Below are 8,404 nucleotides of genomic sequence, written 5' to 3'. Positions count from 1 at the left end.
GGGGGGGAAGAAAATGGACTAAAGAGACAGATTCAGGCTTGAGGGACAGCTCTGTCATTTAACAGTTTCCAGAATTAGACCAGTTAGGCAACTTATTTGCTTCTCTAAAGTTAGTTCCCTCATCTGCAAAACAAGAAGAACAAAAACCCTAGTTAACGGGGTTACTATGAAGACTATGTGTGTGTAGAGCGCTATGGGGGCTCAATAGAAGCCAATCGCAATTATTTTTTTTTAAAGATTTTATTTATTTATTCAACAGAGATAGAGACAGCCAGCGAGAGAGGGAACACAAGCAGGGGGAGTGGGGAGAGGAAGAAGCAGGCTCATAGCAGAGGAGCCTGATGTGGGGCTCGATCCCAGAACGCCGGGATCACCCTCTGAGCCGCAGGCGGACGCTTAACCGCTGTGCCACCCAGGCGCCCCAATCGCAACTATTGATCCAGAAATAAAAAAAGGATTTCTAGGTTGATGATCTGAAAAGTCACCATGAAGGAGATGACATCTGAGTTAGGTTTTCAAAGTTGCTACGATTTGTTTGGTCTTCTTTTTTTAAAACTACTTCTGTACATGAACTAGAAATTCATTGTATAAAATATTAAAGTTATAATGTTAAAAGGTCACCAATGATTTCACCATTCAGAGATAGTTTCTATTAATATGTTGGTGTGCTTTCTTATCTCTTCTATCACTTGGGTCTTTTTTATCTTGTATGTGGAACAACAAGTTGTTAAATAGAATTATTCTTATCTTGGGGTTTCAGTGTGCCAAGTGTCCCCACATTCTGAAGCAAGATACTTCACCATCTATGAAGAACTTGCATTTGGGGTTCTCTTTTGCCAGCATTAGCCCACCACCCACTTTATCCTTTAAAAAAAAAAAAAGGTGAAGAAGTCACTAGGAAGTAGGAAGCTTTATAGAAAGAATGCCTTTAGGTCAATGCCTCTCAAATGGAGACATTTGGCAATATCTGGAGACATTTTTGTTGTCACAACTGGGTGGGGGGCATCTAGTGAGTAAAAGCCAGAGATGCTGCTTAACATCCCTTAATGCACAGGACAGCCTCCCCCAGCAAATACTTACCTGGCCCCAAATGTCAACGCTATAGTTGAGAAACCCTGCCTCAGAGAGAGTTGTCCTGAAACAGATGCATTGCTCCTCCCCACATCTGTGGGAGGTGTGCTTCTCTCTCACCTTGATCCAAATATGAAGATTCAAGAAAACTGCTTGGATGGCTGGGCCAGGGTTCTTTGGAGTTTGGTAGACAAAAGTACCAGTATCTGATTCCCCCCTGGAAAAACTCTGAAGAGGAGAGGCTGAGGGAAGCCATCAGTGACATTGGGGGGGGCGGGGAGCCCAAGCTAAAAATCGTCTGTGTGCACTTTGAACTTTGAGAGTTCAGTGAAACAAAAATCCCTGTTTTTCTGGTCTTCATGGACCATGACTGCAATCATCTCAAAAGAGACTATCTCCAAGAAGATACCTGTAAAGTAGACAGGCTACCAGGAGTGAAGCCTGAGAAGACAGTAGTATGAAAATAGGCAAGGATGGCCTGCATCTTCATGAGTGGAAAAAGTTGGAAGGAAGTCCGCAAAGAGAAAGGGCAAGAAGATTGATTATGTGGCACCAGGGAGATGGTTTTTAGAGAACGCCAAGTCGTCCTCTGGAAATCAGCATTTAAACCGTTGTCATGTCCAAAGGGATGATGGCAGTTATCTTTTCTGACCTTTCCTTTCCTCCCTACCTTCCTTAAATCCAGTAGGATAGAGAGGCAGCTGAGTGAGTAGGAAGGAGGATGAAAAAGCAAAGTGGGTAATTGTGAAGCAACCAAACAATCCCCTTTGCCTACTGCAGGTTTCCTAAGCTGGGCCAAGAGAGAAGCTTCATAAAACAAGAGACTGAAGTTGTGATGCTAGCCTAGGCTAGGCTTTTTTTTTTTTTAAAGATTTATTCATGTGAGAGAGAGAAAGTGGGAGGTAGGGGGAGGGGTAGAGGGAGAGGACCTCCAGCAGACTCCCTACCGAGCGCAGAACCCAACCCAGGGCCAGACCCCATGATCCATGAGACCCCGACCTAAGCCAAAACCAAGAGTCCAACACTCAGCCAACTGAGCCACAGAGCTCCCCTAGCCTAGGCTTTTTAATATCTTCAAATGACTATACAAGCTAAAGGATCTGCTCACAAGTTCATCTTGGCCACAGGAAGAATGAGTCTCTAGGGTTTATTTGAAAAAGGCAGTTGTGTGGAAGAATAAAGTTACTTTATACTTGAAACCTACCAAGTCTGGCTTCTTCAATAAACTAGTTACATGCATGTATATAATAGACATGATACATATATATATATACACACACACACATATATATGTATATACATACATACAGAGACTATGTGTATGATTACATCACATATATAACAAACAGCTGTACATACATATGTGTATGTATTTTTTATGTATTAGGATCACACTATATAAAGAATTTTCTATTGTGCTTTATTCACTCAGCGTTCATAAATTTTTTTACATCATTGAAATAATCTGTCATATAGATATATCACAATTCGTGTGACTAACCCTAATTCTGTTGTCGATATTTCAATAATAAACTAGTAATTTACTACTAGAAATAACACTATAATGAACATCTTTATGACTCTCCTCCTATATTATTACTTCTTGGACTAAGATTATGAATTTTATTCAAGTGTCATTGATATTTTCATCCAATTGTTTGAGAACCCTTTATCAAATTTTTTAATTTTTAATTGCAGTAAAAGACATATGGCATAAAACTAACTGTCTTAACCATTTTTAAATGAACAGTTCAATGACATTAAATATATTCACATTGTTGTACAACAAATTTCCAGAACTTTCTCATCTTGCAAAACTGAAACTCTATACCCATTAAACAACTCTCCATTTCCTCCTCCCTCTAACCCCTGGTAAGTACCATTCTACTTTCTGTTTCTACAAATTTGACCATTTTAGATAACTCATATAAGTGGATCAGACCGTATCTGTCTTTTCGTGATTGGCTTATTTTACTTAACATAATGCCCTCAAGGTTCTTCTATGTTGTAGCATGTACCAGGATGTTCCTCATTTTTTAAGGCTGAATAATATCCCATTGTATGAATAATATCCCTTTGTACGTCTATACTACATTCTGTTAATCCATTCATCCATTGATGAACATTTAGGTTGCTTACATTTGTTGGCTATTGTGAATAATCCTATTGCAAATATGGGCATACAAATGTCTCTCAGAGACCCTGCTTTCAATTCTTTAGGATAAAGGACTTGAATAGAAATTCTCCATAGATGATATAAAAATGGCCCACAAGCCTATGAAAATATGCTCAACATCACTAATCGTAAAAGAAATGAAAATCAAGACAGCAATGAGATTCCACCTCATACCCATTAGGATGACTATTACAAAAACAAAACAAAACAGAAAATAATAAGTGTTGGCAAGGATGTAGGGAAATCAGAACTCTTGTGTACTATTTGTGGGATTGTAAAATGGTACAACCACTTGGAAAACAGTATGGAGTTTCCTCAAAAAATTAAACATAGAACCACCATATGATCAAGTCATGTGCGTCTTTACATATTAGATGCACAGCCTCATTTCTATCCCATTCTACTGTTCAAGGCATGTGACAAGACCAGCCCACATTCTAAGGGCCCTGGGATCATGGCCTGAGCTGAAGGCAGACGCTTAACCAACTGAGCCACCCAGGTGTCCCTAAATGTCACCTCTTGATGAGAGGTGTAACATGTATGTACAGCAATGGAGAAATTATGGAAGGCTATCTTTAGAGACCATTTACCATAGTTAATTTGGTACAGGGATAATGGTAGTCTTGTGTTTTATTTTACATTTCTTTGATTACTTACCAGTTTTTTTTTCATGTTCCCCAGTCATTTGTAGTTCTGTGAATAATTTGTTTATGCCTTGTGAATTTAAAAAACTTTCTCCAGCAGTTTCAAAAATTTTTTGTAAAAAGTCTTTGTATGTTAAGTTTGTTGATTGTGAGAAAATAAGATATTAACCCATTTCCTATCAAATTTACTGTAAAAACCCTCAGTTTATTCTATAGCATTAAATTTTTATATGCAAAAGCATTCTAAAATTTTTTATTTCCAAGTAGCAAAATCTGTTTAGTTTTTTTTTTTGGTAACATTCAGTGATAATACACAAAATACATAATTATAGTGAATATTCATCATCTTTTTGGCAGCACAACATCCTTAACGCCTTTCCTAGTTTGAGGGAATTTCCAATTGTCTGGGTTTGTATTGGACAAGGCATATACCCCTGGGGGCGTGCATGTGGTTCACTGGGGAGCAGAGAGAAAGTATTGAAATATTTCTTTTTATTTATTTTATCTTTAAAAAATATAGAAATTAAACTTTACCAATACTTAATACAGACACAAACCCTGGGACCTTTGGATCCTTTGTTTGGATCACATATCAGGTATAGGGGTAACCAAGAGAAGATGGTGCTCTAAAACATGAAAGGTTTTTTGTTTGTTTGTTTTATTTTTTTTAAGATTATTTATTAATTTGTCAGAGAGAGAAATAGAGAGTGAACACAAGCAGGTGGAGCGGCAGGCAGAGGGAGAAGTCTCCCCACTGAGCAAGGAACGTGATGTGGGACCCGAGTCCAGGACCCTGAGATCATGACCTGAGCCGAAGGCTGACGTGCTTAACTGACTAAGCCACTCAGGCATCCCTAAAACATGGAAGGTTGATGGTGCTGCCCTTTATTCCTTTTTGGAAGATTTCCATGTGTTGCCACTTACATGTGACTGACTAAAAAGATCTACAGATTATAGTACCCAGCTTTATTTAAATTATCCTTCAGGGATAACTGGCTGCCTCAGTCTGAAGGGCATATGACTTGGGGTGCCTGCATGGCTAGCCTGCTTCTCCCTCTCCCTCTGCCTGCAGCTCCCCCTGCTTGTGCTCTCTCTCTCTGTCAAATAAATAAATAAAATCTTTAAAAAGAAGAAGAAGGGCATGTGGTCTTGATCATGGGATCATGAGTTCAAGCCCTACACTGGGTGTAGAGATTACTTACAAAAATTTTTAAAACTATCCTTCAAATACACACAAGTGTCTAGAAGTTTCCTGCAAATAAATGTAGACTGAATACACTATTATTAATGCAAACATAAATGAATTGGGGCTGACACTCCACTTCTTGTTACACCCTAAAAACTCATCAAATCTGTCAAGAGATTGGCCAGAAAAATTAAAAAAAATAAGACTGTTCGATATACAGATATAGAATTACATCCCATTTGTACGTTTTCTTACAAAAAATGTAATAGCTAATGGAAGCATAAAGTCACTATGATTGGCAAGATGGTCTATATATAATCTAATATGTAAAGAGAAATCTCTATAATTTTTCTCAGATGTCAAAATTCATATGATACTCATTCACTACCTAAACGTTTTCTCCTAAGTTTAATGATATATACTGAGCTTAATGTTTGTACCGATGTTTCTTACTTAACATCTTTCTGAGGGAAAATTTTCAGCTGTAACAGCTATTAAAAATTGATATTAAGGGGGCGCTTGGGTGGCGCAGTGGTTAAGCGTCTGCCTTCGGCTCAGGGCGTGATACCAGCGCTGCTGGATGAAGTCCCATATCAGGCTCCTCCCCTGGGAGCCTGCTTCTTCCTCTCGCACTCCCCCTGCTTGTGTTCCCTCTCTCGCTGGCTGTATCTCTCTAATAAATAAATAATAAATCTTTTAAAATTTTTGATATTGGGGCGCCTGGGTGGCACAGCGGTTACGCGACTGCCTTCGGCTCAGGGCGTGATCCCGGCGTTCCGGGATCGAGTCCCACATCGGGCTCCTCGGCGGAGCCTGCTTCTTCCTCTCCCTCTCCCCTGCTGTGTTCCCTCTCTCGCTGGCTGTCTCTCTGTCACATAAATAAATAGAAATCTTTAAAAAAAAATTGATATTAAAATAAACGCAAGAAACAGTCTTTTGGGGGCGCCTAGCTGGCTCAGTGGGAAGAGTATAAGACTCCTGATCTCAGAGTTGTGAGTTCGATCCTCATGTTGGGTACAGAGATTACTTAAAAATAAAATCTTAAAAAAAAAAAAAGGAAAAAGAAACAGTCCTTTGGATACTCTCTCAAAAATAGCTAAAGCAGTATTTTAGTGAAGCATATTTAATCATGGTGCTATTAAGAAAATATTATTTATAAACATTTTAGGGTATAAGCAAAATACATTAGTACTGATAATACAGAAATAAATATAATAAAACAAAAAATACAGTAATTTCCATTTTCATTTTTATCACATTTAAAAATGTATATTTGTATAATATTTATATATAGTCATACACAACCATGTGTAAATAAATATGTCTAATCAAGAATACTGCTGGCTCACACAATGGGCAAATTAGAAATAAGTTTCTTTAAGCGAAACTTTTTTTTATTAGCTATAGTTTATTTCTACAAAATAAAAAATATTTTGTAGATTACAGAAATGCGATTATTGAACATAAAGTAATAGAAAATGAAAAATCTAATCAAAATAATTACAAATAGCACAGTCAGAATATATATTTTTAACAGTTGTTTTATAGAAATGAATTCTTTATGATGATTTCAATGCTTACTTGATCCAGTATCTCATTTTCCAGAGAAATCATCTCTGATTTACTTGCTACTTTTCTTCAGATATCACAGGTTCTAAATAGTTTTAAGTGCATTTCAATTTTGAAACTATATTAGCCACTGGCAACTGAAATTGGAGGTTACTTACAACCCCAGAGCTATCAGAATATTTGAAAATGTATTCAGTAAGTTTTTGCTGCAAGCATTTCGATATTGAAATTGTAATATTTCAGAGGAAATCTATGCAGATTCTAGAAAACAGCTTTAAGATTTTAGTTTCTCAAGTATTTGTGACCCACAAATATCACATTTGCTGTTATAGTCATCAGATATCAATTTTAACTTTTTGTGTAGTTATAGTGTTTTATTTTCTTCATATTTCATCAAATGATGTTATCTAGAGCACCAAAATAGGCATAGTATTTTCTTGGCATCATAAAACTTTCCTTTTTTTTTTTTTTGAGAGTTTTTATCATAAGTAACACTACATCAAAAACTAATGATGTACTATATGTTGGCAAATTGAACTTAATAAAGATAAATAAATAAATAAATAAAATAAAAAATAAAACTTTCCTTAATGATAATATTATTGTATCTAATACAGAAAACAAAATTCTTCACTTGGAAATTTTGGTTATTGACAGAGATGGGCTCATTGTGGGATTTCCAGTCAAACTTGGTCTTTTTGCTTGTAGGTTTTGAGATTCATATCTATGTCCAGAGATTGCAATTTCTTTAACAATAATATATTTTTCATAAAAATCATAATCATAGGGGAGCCTGGGTGGCACAGCGGTTAAGCGTCTGCCTTCGGCTCAGGGCGTGATCCCAGCGTTCTGGGATCGAGCCCCACATCAGGCTCTTCTGCTATGAACCTGCTTCTTCCTCTCCCACTCCCCCTGCTTGTGTTCTCTCTCTCGCTGGCTATCTCTATCTCTGTTGAATAAATAAATAAAATCTTTAAAAAAAAATCATAATCATAATTTCTTTTTAAAAGAAATTTCTTAATCTCTTTGATGATGTTGGAAGGGTATTATTTAAGTCTTGAATTTCAGTTTCTGCGACCTTTTTCCTTACAACATTAATACTTTATAAAATATGATAAATTAGAGCTAAACAAATACGTATAACTTTTGATATTTTTTCAAGTATTCTTTGTCTTCTCTTCTAGAATGTATACCTTTACTAGTGCCACCAAAAAATTCTCAGAGTTTTTAACCTGCTTCTATTTGTGTTTTTATTTTTATTTATTTTTATTGTTGGATATTTTTTAATTTTAAAAAATGTTTAAATTTTTAAATCGAGTTTTTATTTTGATTTCAGTACAGTTAACATAACAGTGTTATATAGTTTCAGGTGTACAATATAGTGATTCAACACTTCCATACATGACCTGGAGCTCATCATGACAAGTGCACTCCTTTATCCCCGTCACCTATTTCACCCACCCACCCCCACCAAAACTCCCCTCTTCTACTTGTGTTTTTAGTAACATAATGTTACCAACTGCTTTTCCTCTTACAAATTCAACAATGGCTAAATACTTATGTTTGGTAAATATGTATCCAATACTCTTTAATTTATTGAGGCTAAAAAGTAGTTGTATAGTTTGTGCCATATAAAAAAGCTATTCCGAGTTATCAGAGAGTTTTGCTGCCTCATTTCCTCCCAGTTTAAAAAATGCACAGAAAGCAGACTCTAGGATATTCTATCATTTTCAAACATCATCTGTTGCAACTTGCTAT

The sequence above is a fragment of the Ailuropoda melanoleuca genome, chromosome 6 (assembly GCF_002007445.2).
Source record: "Ailuropoda melanoleuca isolate Jingjing chromosome 6, ASM200744v2, whole genome shotgun sequence".
In the NCBI taxonomy this organism is placed as follows: domain Eukaryota; kingdom Metazoa; phylum Chordata; class Mammalia; order Carnivora; family Ursidae; genus Ailuropoda; species Ailuropoda melanoleuca.
This window is presented reverse-complemented; position numbering follows the sequence as displayed.